Here is a 17,855-nt window from a genome sequence, read left to right on the forward strand (position 1 = left end):
CAAATTCATTCTCGAAGCTATTTGGAAAGGGCTTTCGATAATTTTCCTTCTCATTCTCCTTCTGTAAGTTTGTTTTGGCTATTCTAGACAACCTCAAGAGGTTCACACACTTAATAACACTTGAATAATCTTTATGCTTTTCTTTCACTCATCTGCCAGTAGTCTTTATTTACGTTTTACATCCAATTGGTGTTCCTTTAAATGGTGTCTCATGGCCTCTTAAGCCTTAAAAAAATAAGCCAAGAGTTGGTTCAAGAAAATCTTCCATATCCTTTGCATATACAAACTCCAAAAGATTCCCAATCTTCCTTACTATTTTTAGCTGCAAAGGTAACTTAGAATCCATCTCTGAAGCATAAGCCAAAGCCAGACACAGTTTGACATTGTTTACATTTGCATTTGTCAGATCGCCAAGCAAAAATTTAAAACATTTTGAGACCATTTTCAGATCTAAAATATCAGGGATTTTAATATACTCAAACTCAAATAGCATCAGTAGAAGCTTCTACGCATGCATGGGAATGGGATCTTCATCTTTAATCAATGTGGGGTAGAGAGGAAGAAAATGAGAGTTAGATATGAATTTCAGATTCTAACCTTTGATTGTTTAATGAAGGTTCATTTAAGAAATTGACCATTACATCAAACATAATTTTCAGGCACAAAAATCTTGCATTGCCATCTTTATTGCCCTTGTAAAGAACAGCAACACTAAGGAGAATTTCATTGATAAAAATATTAGGACTGCCAAGAATTACTGAAAACTCCTCAAATATAGATTACATAACTCGTAAAAATGTTATTTGGAAGCCATCTCGTCCTTGAAATGGTGTCTCCGTAACTTGGATAAGATTTGCCAACTGCTACAAGACCTGATGAGTCTCCACTCTGCTTTTAAATGATGAGCTCCCAAGAAGATAAAGAATGATAGGGAATAAAAGAATATTGTTCTTTGGAGCAGCATGACTGGTAAGGGCAACAATCTGCCCATGTCTCTTTTCTCCCTCTTTTCCTGCAATCTTCTTCTATAATTACAATGCTTCTGTCATGCTATCTCTAATAGGTTTCATCCTGTCAAAGTGGTAACCCTCCAGTACTGTTATCGTTGAAGCTGCTCTATCTACAATCAAGTTGCTTGAATGTAGTGCCAAAGCACTTAGAGCATCAGCAACTGCCTTCCGCATCACCCAATCTATGCTCCTAAGTTGGAGTTTCACAATTGGCTCGTAGGTACGAGCTAATATAACCTAGTAAGAGTGAAGGTCAGGGTCAAAGAAAGGAAGGTTTCCCACCAAAGAGAGGCCTTGAGGGCTTAGTGGCAATGGGGGCTTCCCTCTTTGTTTTTCTTCTATTTTTTGCATCTAATTTTTTGTTTAATCTTTGTGTATTCTTGGATTTGTTGGCCTAAAATGGGGCTCTATTAGGGTCTGAGTATGATGATTGGAAATTGATGGAAAATTGGGTATTGTAATTTGTATCTGGTTGATTGGTGATGGCAATGACAGAGGAGTTGAAATTTAGTGATACAGCTATGGTGTTGACAGCACTGGCAAAGAAAGTCTGCTCAAGCTCTTTTCTGGTGATCCTCCCATTTCTGTGTATTCATTGTTGATATATAGATCCATGCTGATAGAGTTTTAATTCAATTCTAATTAGCATCCAAATCAAAAGATTAGCACCAATCCTAATCTCATTTTTTTAGCTTTTTTTTTTAAATTAATTAGATAATAGAGAAAGAAAAAGAAATTAAACAATAGATAGATCATAAAAAAATAAAAAAATGATAAATATGAAATAAAAAATCTAAAATAAAAAAGAATAAAAATCCCTACGATCGAGCTTAAATTAGTCTTAATTGACAAAGAACCCCGAACAAAATGGGGTGTCTACAGCTTCCCCTCTTTGCATATTTTCTGTGAAATAGAAATTGTGCAAAGACGTAGACACCCATTCAAGACTTAACTAAATTTTTTTTGCCCTTTTTTTTTGCTTTTTTTTATTTTTTTTTTAAATTTTGATCAAAGCTCCTCTAAGCAGAGGCTCAATGACTTTGAGAAACATAAACAAAGCTCCTCTAAACAAAGGCAACTTATTTTTTATTTTTTTGTTTTTTTTATTATTTTTATTACTTTTAATTTTGATCAAAGCTCCTCTAAGCAGAGGCTCAACGATTTTGGAAAAATAAATGGCTCCTCTAAACAAATGCTCAATAATTTTGGAAAATAAATGACTCATCTAATTAGAGGCTCAACGACTTTAGAAAAATAAATGGCTCCTCTAAACAGAGGCTCAATAATTTTGGAAAAATAAATGGCTCCTCTAATCAGAGGCTCAATGACTTTAGAAAAATAAATTGCTCCTCTAAACAGAGGCAACCATGACTTTGAAAAATAAATGGTTCCTCTAATCAGAGGCTCCACAACTTTGAAAAGTAAATTGCTCCTCTAAACAGAGGCAACGGAACTTTGGAAAAGTAAATTGCTCATTGACAATCATGTCCAAAGGAGTTATAGATCGTGATTGAAGAAATTTTGTAATGGGAACTCAAAAATTCACAATTTGAGTTCAACATTCATAGGTTCAGATTCACAAGAACCTTCCAACTTTGCAAGAATTTACTAAAATTTGATTCTCAAAATTTCAGCTTCATTCAAATTTGCAAGATCTCAAGATTTGCATTTGCAACTTGCAAGACTCGTATCAAAAATCCTCATTTGAATTTTGGAGGCTCACATCCAAAAGTTCAAGGCTTTTTAAAGGTTCACATTTGGCAAGCTTGGGATTCACATCCAAACATTCAAAGCTTCTCATTTGAGTTCAAAGGCTCAGCAATAAAACTTAGAGTTTCACATCTAAGTTCAAAGGTTCTCATTTAAAACTTTAGAATTCATATCCAAAAAGTTGAAGCTTTGTATTTTGGAGATTCACATCCAAAAGTTCAAAACTTTTCATTTGTTCCAAGATTCACATTCGATGAACTTTAGGGTTTTCACTCCTTAAAGATTCTCATTTTAGTTCTCAAAAATTCTCATTAAAATATTCACAATTTGTTTTTCAAGTGACTCAAAAATTTGCATGAATGAATGTTATGATCAAAAATGCAAATGCCTTCTTAATGATGCAAATGCAACAACCTAGATTCTCATAGTGCCATACATGTCCAAACAAAGTTTAATTCATTAAATTATGTACATGTACTATTCAAGTAATGATACCAACATGTTGCATGTAATGCGAATGTCAATAATGTCATAAAATCTTAAATAATTATGGAATATGGTCCTCAAGACCCTACCATCTCACATTCTCCCTTTGTTTAACTTCTCAACATTTTGAAACAAGCTTCATCAACTGATCATCATTGTTTCCATTACTTGATCACCATCTGGAGGTTTCTTAGCACCAATAAATTTTACCTATTACCCTACATGCCAAGCTTATCAACACTAACCATTTCAAAATAAATTTCATGTTCTGTCACTTGGTCATCGTTCATAAGCTTCTCAATACTAGCCATTTTAAAACAAATTTCATCACCTGTCACTTGGTCATCATTCATAAACTTTCAGCACCAGTTTTGTCTATTGCCCCATATCATTTTCATCACTTAATCATAACTCATAGGTTATACCGACCACTACATCCCCATATTCATCACTTAATTATAGCACTTTTCAAGATTTGACCTATCTTCATTTTATTATCCAATCCATCATCATATATCCTTCCAAATCATCTCTTTTAGGTTTCTACCATTTCTTCATTTTGTTACCACCCTCTTCTTATATTTCTCTTTAAAGGAATGCAAGATTTTTTTATGCACATTATCATTCATTCATCATCATTTCAATTCTTGACAAATATAATGCACTTATACATTTTCTTGATTTATTTTAGGGATGTAACAATAAGAGAACATAAGGTGAATATGGTAAAGATAATCAATGAAGATCTATTTTAGTACAAAACAAATGGGAAAGGAAATAAATTGGATACATGTCATTGGGATGAATGGTATGTCCAAACGATGAATATTCAGACAATTCTCAATATTAATCTAGGATTCTTTTTCAAAAACTCATTTCATTTACTGTTGAAGTCATTTTGAGCTTGGTGAACTTTGCCCCAGTCTTTGAGGGATCTTCAGATGTCTTTAATCTTCCATCCATGTGAACAATTTGACCTAGATCTTTTTCTACCAAAATCACCCTTTTAGGTTTTCAATTTGAATCTCTTTTTTCATTTTCTCATTTTTTTTCTTCTTTTTTTCTTTTTTCCTCTATTTTTTTTAAATTTTTTCATCATTTTTTTTTTCATCCATTGTTGATATCTTCCACACATCAAACTTTAGAGTAATGTAGCATGATTCCATTGTTTCATCATGAGCATGTCTTTGCCCAGTATATGATCATTCAATTTGAGCATTCACACTTGATCCAAATGGACTTTTCAAGGTCGTAATGTAGGTCAAGGTGAGGGGTCATAAAAGAAATAGATATAATAAGCTCAAAACATGTATTAAAAAAGTTCAAAACCAAAGGATCATTTGATGCAACTTGGCATTTTGCCCCCACATTGTTTCACTATTTTTTCTTTCCTCGCATAAGGGATTCTCATTACTTTATCCCAAATCATGTGTGGCATTTATTTTTCTTTTGCTTTTCTTTCTCTTTCCATCTTTGAGGCCTTTTGTGATTTTTTTTTCAAAAATTACCCTCCAGTGTAGAGGATGACCTTTGGTTGGGGTTCTTTAGAAAAAGAAATCATAATAGGCTCAAAAAGGGTAGCAATGAGTGGTTTTTTGAGTGGTAAAAGAAATATGGCCATTTTTCATCTCAATTGTGAATACTTTTCTTGAACATCATCTATTGAACAAAGCTCATGAACCTGTATAAAAGATTGCACATCTTCAAGACATATATATTTCACCTATGGTAACAACTTACTTTTTTTGTTCAAACTATCTCCTCATATTAATGTGGATGAGTTCTCAAAATTAAATCCCAGAATTATTGTTATCATTGTCTAAATATTCATCATCTGAAATTTGAGAATGGGAATGTAAAGTTATGAGAGGTAACAGAGCATGGTCGAGTGAAAGGGAAAATATAATGAAATGCATTAACTTGCCTTTATTAAAATGATAACAAGTGAAATCATATTGCAAAAAAGAAATCCTAACATTACTTTAAAAGAACTCTTAGAATGACAAGTAGCATTCAACCAGTTTTAACATCCTTCTTTGAAATCATGCCCTTGTGCAATCAGGTGAAGGATTTTTATCTCGCCCCCTTGATTCATTGTGACTCTTCAGGCCTTCTTGAATTAACATATTCTTGATTCTCATTCAGAGCATTGACATTATGATTAGGCAATGGATTACCACTAATATTAGGTGTTATTGCTCTTCCTTGATCAAAACTTACCATTCTATCCTTGATTAATCGTTGCACCTTATGCTTTAGAGCAGTGCAATTTTTAATGAAATGGCCAGCAATTCTCAGTGATAGTCACAGTGAGCTGTAGGATCATACCATTTAGGATAGGGTGGCTTGAGTGGCTCCACACGGCTAGGGGCAATCAAGTGGCTATTATAGAGTTCTCGATATAACTCTATATAAGTCATGGGGATTGGATCAAATACAAGCTTTTCTTGAATAGTCTGTTGCTCTCATAAACCACTTGCAAGGCTAACAGGATAAATTTAAGGTCTTACAGGAGTTTGAATGTTAAGGCTGTATGTGAGAGCTTGGGGGGATAAAAATGGGCTGGTATGTGGATGAATTAGGTGGTTGTGGGGCTAGTTGGTATGGATAAGATGAAGCATTACTGATAGTAGGATAGTATGGAGAATAATCTTGGGGTGGATAGGGTTGATATCCCCCGAACTGTTTGTCAAAACCTGTAGCTTGAACTTCAGTCTCTTTCTTCTAGGGTGCTTTCTTGGTTTTTTCTCATTTCAGCTTGCCATTTTTTAATGGCATTCTCAATGATTTCGTCTAAGATCACCTTGTCAATGAAATTCTTTATGGCATTCCCCATCATCTTTTCATAATAAGGGAATTTCAAAGTGTTGACAAACAATACGATGGTCTCTTTTTCAGTCAAAGGCGATTGTACTTGAAAAACCACATCCCTCCACCGTTGGGCATATTTTTTTAATGATTCAGTTGCTTTCTTCTCCATATTCTATAAAGAAAGATGATCAGGGGCCAAGTTTATTATATACTGGTATTGACTAATGAAAGCATGAGCCATATCGCTTCAAGAATGAAATGTGAGTCCTGTCCAACTGGACATACCATCTAGCAGCAGAGCCTATTAGGTTATCTTCAAAGACGTTCATCAAGAGCTTTTCATTATTGGCATGGACAGCCATTTTTTGACATTACATAGTAATGTGAGTTTTTGGACATCTTGTACCATCGTATTTCTCAAACTTTGGCACTTTAAACTTCAGAGGGATAACCGTATCCGGGACTAAACAAAGTCCATCAACATCGACAGAACCATAAAAACCCACTCCTTCCACTACTCGTAGCCTTTCTTCTAACAAGTTTATCTTTTGTTCAGCTTTTAAGGCTTCTAAAGCTCCTTCTCTTTGGCCCTCAATTTTTTTTTTATTCTTTTAGATTATCCAAATTAGAGACTGATATTGGTTTTATTGCCTTTTCAGTAAAGATAGAATTTATATAACTTTGGTACCATCCTGATTTGAATCTCATGGCATTCTGGGATATGTGTACCTTACAAGATAGGTGAACTGTTGTGATGGTAGACCTTGTACATATTAGACTTGATGTCTTGATGTGGCTAGAAATCAAGAGGGTACAGTGGGTCATCCTCCTCTTGTTAGCTAGCATTCTTCTCTATTGCCTTCCCCTTGTTTAGCTTGTTCAAAGCCTCTAATATCTTATTTAACTCTTTTTCTAACTTCTCCTGAGCTTTCTCTAATCTCTCGAGATGATTGGAATTTTCTTATTCCATTTGTTTGGCTCGAGCTCTTGTATTGTATTGGTGAGTGGGGTTGCTTGGTAGAGCTATCCTTGAACCTTTAGTACCACAATTATGATTAGAAATGCTATGCTATGTTTTATGTATGATACGTTGATGCATGGATGAAATGTACATTTTTATGGGTGAAATCCAATATGAAATGGATGCAAATGATTGTGTTAAAACATGATCATGAAAATAATGTAGATGCATAAAATTAGACAAACAACATAGGTAATTTCATAGATGAAATGAAAGTGATGCCGATGCATAATGTTACATATGATAATAAAAATGATGCACAAAGTCAGACAATTAAAATGATTAGATAAACACCCTTTTTGTGTCCTAGTTTCAAGGTATACCTATCATTGGGCAGAAAGAGCTCTATTTTAGGTTTAGGCACTTTTAAGGTTCACTATATGTGGTTCAAGGTTAAAGTCTAAAAGTTTCCAAATTGCTCCTTACATCATTGTCCATCACAGACTAGTAAGGCACCCTAATCCTCACCCATTACAAGCTACAAGCGAAAAAGGTTCAATTTGAATGGGAGTATTTCACTAGCCATTACGGAGGTATTAAACCTCACAAAAGCAATAGGTACTTTACTCCCTCCTAGAGGGATGAAGCTCGGGTATAGAGCTCATGTTATGCATATGCATATGAATGACATAATTAATAAAGTAAATAAACATGAATGAATAAAAAATCTATACAAAAGGTTCAATTTTATTAAGCTTTTGGATAACACAAATTTATTTGCTGGCCTGACTCTCGGACGTCCCCAGTGGAGTCGCCAAGCTGTCATAACGTCTAGATCTGGGGATCTATCGCTAGACATTGACTTGAAGGATTCGCCACCAATCTTTTTTATCTAGGTGCGATTGGCCACCTAAGGAATCTATCCTTTCAGGGAACACCTAAGTTTAAGGGTCCCTAAAAGAATAGGTTCGGATCTACTAACCAGAACAAGGTTCGAGAGTTTGGTTACGTGTGAGGAAGGTTATAGCACCCTCACGATGCCTATCAAAAGATGGTACCAGCTTAATTTTGTGTTATCCAATAAGCCTTAAAACTTTACCAAGTAATTAATTATTGGAAATTATTCTCAATTAACTCTAATACTTTTACAAAAAATTGAAAAAATTCCCTCACCTCAAGAGTATGTAAGAAAACTATTGTCTCACTTGCAGAGGCTCCATCGTCGGATTATTAACATTAAAGAAAATTAAAGAAAATAAAAAGGAAAAAAATGATTACTTTTGTACAAGGAAAATTGATACTTTCAACTTTTCCCCAAAATATATTTTAGAAATTTTAATTTCGAGGAAAATTGATACTTTCAACTTTTCCCTAAAAATATTTTTTAGAAAGCTTATTTTCAAGAAAAATTGATACTTTCAACTTTTCCTCAAAAAATTTTTTAGAAAATTTATTTTCAAGGAAAATTGATACTTTCAACTTTTCTTTATTCTTCGAGCTCAAAGAATTAAGATATATGTGAAGAACAACTACTTCAACTAGCAAATCACCTCAAGGTATCTAATAGCATTTTGTTTCTCACCAATACCAGCATTTCCACCAAATGTTGATATTATCCTATTATTAAGCGCATCCAATTGTTCTTTTGATATCTTTACGAAATCAGATGGCTGCAATGCCTCAAATGGTAGTGAAGGAATTACGTCTGCCATTTTATCAATTTTTTTGCTTGGCATTATAGGTCTTACAGAAAGATCATAATGATGCCAGAGAACTTACGAGATATTATTGGATGATTTTGAATAATCAAACTCATGGGCAGAACCTGGTCTTTCCTTAATTCTATGGTTTCTGTGTTAAGAACTGACAGTCGGTGGGGTAGCAGCCACTTCAACATGATTTGATGATAATTCCTGATCATATGCTTTTGATTCATCTGAGGTAGCCAAATTACTCATAGCTGGGCTGTCTGATTGGTCAATGTTACTATCCCTTTCTTGCACTTTGAGCTGTTGCTAATTCTCACTTGAAAACTTGTCTTCAGTCATACAATTCAGGACATGAGACCCATCTTGTTTCTTATGCACTTTCTTTTCAGTGTTCTCATCAAAATCAAGTTCCATATCAGTGTTCTCAATTTTAACTTCAGATTCATTCTCAGAGTTATTTGGAAAGGGCCTTCAGTAATTTTCCTTCTCATTCTCCTTCTGTAAGTTTGTTTTGGCTATTCTAGACACCTCAAGAGGTTCACACTTTTAATAGCACTTGAATAATCTTTATGCTTCTCCTCCACTCCTCTGCCAATAGTTTTTATTTATGTTTTACATATAATTGGTGTTCCCTTAACTGGTGTCTCATGGCCTTTTAAGCCCTAAAAAAATAAGCCAAGAGTTGGTTCAAGAAAATCTTCCATATCCTTTGCATATACAAACTCCAAAAGATTCCCAATCTTCTTTACTATTTTTAGCTGCAAAAGTAACTTAGAATCCATTTCTGGAGCATAAGCCAAAGCGAGACACAGTTTGACATTATTTACATTTGCATTTATCAGACCGCCAAGCAAAAATTTAAAACATTTTGAGACCATTTTCAGATCTAAAATATCAGGGATTTTAATATACTTAAACTCAATTAGCATCAGTAAAAGCTTCTGCGCATGCATGGGAATGGGATCTTCATCTTCCATCAAGGTGGGGTAGAGAGGAAGAAAATGAGAGTTAGATATGAATTTTAGATTCTGACCTTTAATTGTTTAATGAAGGTTCATTCAAGAAATTGACCATCACATCAAACATAATTTTCAGGCACAAAAATCTCGCATTGCCATCTTTATTGCCCTTGTAAAGAACAACAAGACTAGGGAGAATTTCACTGATAAAAATATTAGGACTGCCAAGAATTACTAGAGACTCAGATATAGATTTCATAACCCGTAATAATGTTATTTGGAAGTCATCCCGTCCTTGGAATGGTGTCTCCGTAACTTGGATAAGATTTGCCAACTGCTGCAAGACCTGATGAGTCTCCACTCTGCTTTTAAATGATGAGCTCCCAAGAAGATAAAGAATGACAAGGAATAAAAGAATATTGTTCTTTGGAGCAGCATGACTGGTAAGGGCAACAATCTGCCCATGTCCCCTTTCTCCCCCTTTTTCTACAATCTTCTTCCATAATTGCAATGTTTCTGTCATGCTATCTCTAACAGGTTTCATCCTGTCAAAGTGGTAACCCTCCAGTACTGTTATCGTTGAAGCTGCTCTATCTGCAATCAAGTTGCTTGAATGCAATGCCAAAGCACTCAGAGCATCAGTAACTGCCTTCCGCATCACCCAATCTGTGCTCCCAAGTTGGAGTTTCACAATTGGCTCATAGGTACGAGCTAATACAGCTCAGTAAGAGTGAAGGTTAGGGTCAAGGAAAGAAAGGTTTCCCACCAAAGAGAGGCCTTGAGGGCCTAGTGGTGATGGGGGCTTCCCCCTTTGTTTTTCTTCTATTTTCGACATCTGATTTTCTGTTTAATCTTTGTGTATTCTTGGATTTGTTGGCTTAAAATAGGGCTCAATTAGGGTCTAAGTATGATGGCTAGAAATTGATGGAAAATTGGGTATTGTAATTTGTATCTGGTTGATTGGTGATGGCAATAATAGAGGAGTTGAAATTTAGTGATACAGTTGTGGTGTTGACGGCACTGGCAAAGAAAGTCTGCTCAAGCTCTTTTCTGGTGATCCCCCTATTTCTATGTATTCATTGTTGATATATAGATCCATGCTGATAGAGTTTCAATTCAATTCTAATTAGCATCCAAATCAAAATATTAGCACCAATCCTAATCTTATTTTTTCAGTTTTTCTTTTTTTTTTAAATTAATCAGATAATGGAGAAAGAAAAAGAAATTAAACAATAGATAGACCATAAAAAAATAAAAAAATGATAAATATGAAATAAAAAATCTAAAATAAAAATGAAGAAAAATCCCTATGACCAGGCTTAAATTAGTCTCAATTGACAAAGGACCCCGGACAAAATGGGGTGTCTACATTGTCATAAAACAATTATTTTTGTTCATACAAGCTTATTCGAAATAAAATAATACTAATATAATAATATTGCAAAAATTAATAACTAAGAGATTTAAAAAATAAATTTGTTTATCGAACTAGATCAAATAGTAAAGACTAAATGAACAATTATCTATTTTAAATCATTTTTGTTTTGCCATAAAACAATATTTTCAATTCATAATAGCATATTTAGAATAAAATAAATGAATTTATTAATATTTCAAAAATTAATATGTAAGAGATTTAAAAAATAATTTTGTTTACTTAACTAGTTCAAATAATTATGACTATTTGAACAATTATCTATTTTAATTCGTTATGACCTTTTGTTTTGTTGTAAAATAAATATTTTTATTCATATAAGTTTGTTCGAAAAAAAATACTAATCTATTAGTATTTCAAAAATTAATAAGAGATTTAAAAAATAAATTTCTTTATCAAACCAGTTCAAATAGTTATAACTATTTGAGGAATTATTTATTTCAAATTGTTATGACATTTTGTTCTATTATAAAATAATAGTTTCTGTTCATACAAGCTTATTTGGATTAAAATAATACTAATTTATTAATATTTTGACAATTAATAAGTAAAAAATTTAAAAGATAAATATGTTTACCAAACTTGATCAAATAGTCATGACTATTTGAATCTATTTTAAATCGTTATGATCTTTTATTTTTTCATAAAAAAATTATTTCAGTTCATGTAAAATTATTCGAAATAAAGTAATACTAAGTTATTAATATTCTAAAAATTAATAATTAAGAGATTTAAAAAATGTATATGTTTACCGAACAAGGTTAAATAATTATAACTATTTCAACAATTATCTATTTGAAATCACTGTAAACTTTTCTATTTATACAAGCTTATTTCAAATAAAATAACACAAATTTACAATTAATAAGTAAAAGATTTAAAAAATAAATTTATTATCGAACAAGTTCAAATCTTTATGACTATTTGAACAATTTTTTATTTTAAATTGTTATGACTTTTTATTTTGTCATAAAACAATTGTTTCTGATTATATAAGCCTATTCATATTAAAATAATATTAATTTACTAATATTTTGACAAATAATAAGTAAAAGATTTAAAAAATAAATATGTTTATTGAACAAGTTGAAATAGGCATGACTATTCAAATAATTATTTATTTTAAATCATTGTGACATTTTGTTTTACAATAAAACAGTTGTTTCAATTTATATAAGTTTATTCAAAATAAAATAATACTAATTTATTAATATTCCAAAAATTAATGAGTAAGGGAATTAAAAAATGAATATGTTTACCGAACATGTTCAAATAGTTATGACTATCTGAATAATTATCTATTCCAAAATATTATGAACTTTTGTTTCATGATAAAACAATTGGTTCTGTTCACGCAAGCTTATTTTGAATAAAATATTATAAAGTTATTAATATTCATAAAATTAATAAGTAAAAATTTAAAAAATAAATATGTTTTCAAAACATGTTCAAATAGGACCTTTGTTTTCTCATAAATCAATTTTTTCTATTCATAAAAGCCTATTTGAAATAAAATATTACTAATTTATTAAAATTTCAAAAATTAATAAGTAAAAGATTTAAAAAATAAATCTATTTACCAAGCAAGTTTAAATAGCTATGATTATTTGAACAATTATTTATTTCAAATCATTATTATCTTTTTTTTTATCATAAAACAATTGTTTCTATTCATATAATTTTATTTGAAATAAAATAATACTACTTTATTAATATTCTAAAAATTAATAAGTTGGAGATTTAAAAAATAAATTTGTTTACCAAACAAGTTCAAATAGTCATGTTCATTTGAACTATCATCTATTTCAAATTGTTATGATATTTTGTTTTATCATAAAACAATTGTTTCTACTCATACAAAATTATTAAGAATAAAATAATACTAATTTTTTAATATTTCAAAAATTAATAAGAGATTTAAAAACTAAATCTGTTGATCGAACTAGTTCAAATCATTAAGATCTTTGTTTTGTCATAAAACAATTGTTTCTATTCATACAGGCTTATTCAGAGTAAAATATTGCAAAATCAATAATATCTAAAAATTAATAAGAGATTTAAAAAATAAATGTGTTTATCGAACCAATTCAAATAGTCAAGATTATTAGAACAATTATCTATTTCAAATCATTAAAACCTTTTGTTTAGTCATAAAATAATTTTTTTAATTTATACAAGCTTATTTAAAAAATAATAATACTAATTTATTAACATTCAAAAAATTAATACACAAGAAATTTTAAAAAATAAATCCATTTACTAAATAAGTTCAAATAATTATGACTTTTTGAATAATTATCTATTTAAAATAAATATGACCTTTTGTTTTATCATAAAACAATTGTTTTAGTTCATAAAAGTTTATTTAAAATAAAATAATATTACTTTATTAATAGTTAAAAAATTGATAAGTTAGAGATATAAAAAATAAGTCAATTTGTCGAATCGGTTCAAATAATTATTGTAATTTGAATAATTACCTATTTCAAATCATTACAAACTTTTGTTTTGTCATAAAACAATTGTTTTTCATCGTATAAGCCTATTTAGAATAAAATAATTCTAATTTATTAATATTCAAAAATTAATATGTAGGAGATTTAAAACATAAATCTGCTTACCAAACTAGTTTGTATTTGAATAATTATCTATTTCAAATCGTTATAACCTTTTATTTTGTTATAAAATAGTTGTTTTAGTCCATATAAGCATATTTAGAATAAAATAATACTAATTTAATAATATTTCAAAAATTAATAACTAAGAGATTTATAAAATAAATCTATTTGTTGAAGCAGTTTAAACAATTAAGATTATATGAACAATTATATATTTCGAATCATTATGACTTTTGTTTTCTCATAAAATAATTGTTTTAGTTCATACAAGCTTGTTATGACCTTTTGTTTTGTCATAAAAATATTATTTCAGTTCATATAAGCTTATTCAAAATAAAATAACATTAAGGTATTAATATTTCAAAAATTAATAATTAAGAGATTTAAAAAATGAATTTGTTTACCAAACAAGTTTAAATAATTATAACTATTTCAAAAATTATTTATTTGAAATTACTATAACCATTTGTAAAATGATTTTTTCTATTCATATAAGCTTATTTCGAATAAAATAATACTAATTTATTAATATTAAGACAATTAATAAGCAAAAGATTTAAAAAATAAATATGTTGACCGAACAAGTTCAAATCTTTATGACTATTTGAACAATTGTTTATTTCAAATTGTTATGACTTTTTATTTTGTCATAAAACAATTGTTTTTGTTCATACAAACTTATTCGAAATAAAATAATATTAATTTATTAATATTTTGACAATTAATAAGTAAAAGATTTAAAAAATAAATATATATTGCGAACAAGTTCAAATAGTCATGCTATTTGAATAATTATGTATTTCAAATCATTGTAACCTTTTGTTTTATAATAAAACAATTGTTTTAGTTTATATAAGCTTATTTGAAAGAAAACAATACTAATTTATTAATATTCTAAAAATTAATGAGTAAGAGAATTAAAAAATGAATCTGTTTACCGAATATATTAAAATAGTTATGACTATCTGAACAATTATCTATTTCAAAACATTATTACCTTTTGTTTTGTCATAAAATAATTGGTTCTGTTCATACAAGCTTATTTAAAATAAAATAATATAAATTTATTAATATTTCAAAAATTAGTAAGTAAAAATTTAAAAACTAAATACGTTTTCTAAACACATTAAAATAATTATGACTATTTAAAGAATTATTTATTTTAAATCTTTATGACCTTTTGTTTTGTCATAAATCAATTGTTTTTGTTAAAAGCTTATTCAAAATAAAATTATACTAATTTTTTAAAATTCCAAAAATTATTAAGTAAAATATTTAAAAAATAAATTTGCTTACCGAGAGAGTTTAAATAGTTATGACTATTTGAGCAATTATTTATTTCAAATTGTTATAATCTTTTGTTTTGTCATAAAACAATTGTTTCTACTCATACAATTTTATTTGAAATAAAATAATACTAATTTATTAATATTCTAAAAACTAATAAGTTGAAAATTGAAAAAATAAAACTGTTAATCGAATAAGTTCAAATAGTCATGTCCATATGAACTATTATCTATTTCAAATTGCTATGACATTTTGTTTTGTCGTAAAACAATTGTATCTATTCATACAAAATTATTCAAAATAAAATAATACTAATTTTTTAATATTTCAAAAATTAATAAGAGATTTTAAAACTAATCCGTTTATCAAACCAGTTCAAATTATTATAATCTTCGTTTTGTCACAAAGTAATTATTTCTATTCATACAAGCATATTCATAGTAAAACATTGGTAGGTTAAAGATATTCTAAAAATTAATAAGAGATTTAAAATATAAATGTGTTTTCCAAACCAGTTCAAATAGTTAAAACCATCAGAACAATTATCTATTTCAAATCGTTCTGACCTTTTGTTTAATTGTAAAATAATTTTTTCAGTTCATACATGCTTATTCAAAATAAAATAATACTAATTTATTAACATTAAAAAAATTAATACACAAGAAATTTTAAAAAATAAATCTATTTATTGAACAAGCTCAACTAGTTATGACTGTTTGAACAATTATCTATTTAAAATAAATAAGACCTTTTGTTTTATCATAAAACAATTGTTCTAATTCACAAAAGCTTATATGAAATAAAATAATATTATATTATTGATATTTCAAAAATTTATAAGTTAGAGATTTACAAAAATAGGTCAATTTATCGAATCGATTCAAATAATTATGGCCATTTGAACAATTATATACTTCAAATTGTTATGAAATTTTGTTTTGTCATAAAACAATTGTTTTTAACATACACGCCTATTTGAAATAAAATAATACTAATTTATTAATAATTCAAACATTTATAAGTAGGAGATTTAAGAAATAAATCTGTTTGTCGAAGTAGTTCAAAACAACTATCTATTTCAAATTGTTCTAACCTTTTGTTTTGTCATAAAACAATCATTTCAGTTCATACAAGCTTATTCAAAATAAAATAAAACTAATTTATTAATATTTCAAAATTTAATAAGTGATTTAAAAAGTGAATTTGTTTACCCAATCAATTCAAATAATGATGGCTATGTCAACAATTATTTATTTCAAATAGTTATTACCTTTTGTTTCATCATATAAGAATTGTATTTGAACATTCAAGTTTTTTCAGAATAAAATAATACTAATTTATTTATCTTTCAAAAATTAATAAGTAAGAGATTTAAAAAATAAATCTATTTATCAAACTAATTCAAATAGTTATGACTATTTGAACAATTGTAAACTTCAAATCGTTATAACCTTTTAGTCTATCATAAAACAATTATTTTTGTTCATACAAGTTTATTTGAAATAAAATAACACTTGTCATAACGTCTAGATCTGGGGATCTATCACTAGACATTGACTTAAGGGAGTCGCCACCAATCTTTTTTTTTTATCTAGGTGTGATTGGCCACCTAAAGAATCTGTCCTTTCAGGGAACACCTAAGTTTAAGGGTCCCTAAAAGAATTGGTTCAGGTCTACTAACCATAACAGGGTTTGAGAGTTCGGTTACGTGTGATGAAGGTTACAATCATACCTTAAAATTTGTGTTATCCAATGAGCCTTAAAATTTTACCAAGTAATTAATTATTGAAAATTATTCTCAATTGACTCTAATACTTTTAGCAAAAAATTGAGAAAATTCCCTTACCTCAAGAGTATGCAAGAAAAACTACTATTTCACTTGCAGAGGCTCCATCGTCGGATTATTTAAAGAAAAAAAATAAAAATAAGAATAAAAAGGAAGAAAAGAATGATTGTTTTTGTGCAGGAAAAATTGATACTTTCAACTTTTCCTCAAAAATTGATTTTTTTGAAAATTTATTTTTAAGGAAAATTGATACTTTCAACTTTTCCCCAAAAATATTTTTTAGAAAATTTAATTTTCTTTTAGAAAAATTGATACTTTCAACTTTTCCTCAAAAAAAACTTTTTTTGAAAATTTATTTTTAAGGAAAATTGATACTTTCAACTTTTCCCCAAAAAATTTTTTTTGAAACTTTGATTTTTGAGGAAAAGTGATACTTTCAACTTTTCCTCAAAAATATTTTTTTTTGAAAATTTATTTTTAAGAAAAATTGATACTTTCAACTTTTCCCCAAAAATATTTTTGGAAACTTTGATTTTTGAGAAAAATTGATACTTTCAACTTTTCCTCAAAAATATTTTTTTTGAAAATTTATTTTTAAGGAGAATTGATACTTTCAACTTTTCCCCAAAAATATTTTTTTTAGGTTTTATTTAAAGAAAATAAAATAAGAAAACAAAATAAAAGTGAAAAAAAAAGTAAAACAAAAATAAGAATAAAATAAAGATAAAAGAACATTAAATAATCCTAATTTAATAAAAAAATATAAAAATATAAAAATATAAAAAAAATTGGAGCGACTCAGAGTACGGCTCAGTTCGGCTCGACTCAAGGAAGAGAAACGGCTCGAAGAAGCGGCTTGGGACGTCGTCTCGACTCGGCTAACGGCTTAAGGAGACAAAACACGCACGGGTCAAAAAATGGGTTAACACTTGAGTCGGGTTAGATCTTGGCAAAATGCGCGGATCCTCTGGGTTATTTAACGCAAAAACGGCGTCGTTTTGGGAGGGTATATAAGGCTGTTTCCTTCATTTTTTGCCAGAAACCTTCTCCTTTCTCTCTTCCTTTCTTTTTCTCTCGCTTCTC

The 17,855-nt window shown here is 29.0% G+C and overlaps 1 pseudogene; it reads right to left on the reverse strand.

The window, feature by feature from the left end:
* Nucleotides 1-226: 226 nt before the first annotated feature.
* On the reverse strand, nucleotides 227-9,664 carry LOC149513933 (serine/threonine-protein kinase RUNKEL-like; annotated as a pseudogene).
* Between the last annotated feature and the right edge of the window lie 8,191 nt (nucleotides 9,665-17,855).

This window comes from Durio zibethinus, chromosome 17 (genome assembly GCF_047325235.1).
Source record: "Durio zibethinus cultivar Kanyao isolate XHJ-2024 chromosome 17, ASM4732523v1, whole genome shotgun sequence".
Taxonomy (NCBI): domain Eukaryota; kingdom Viridiplantae; phylum Streptophyta; class Magnoliopsida; order Malvales; family Malvaceae; genus Durio; species Durio zibethinus.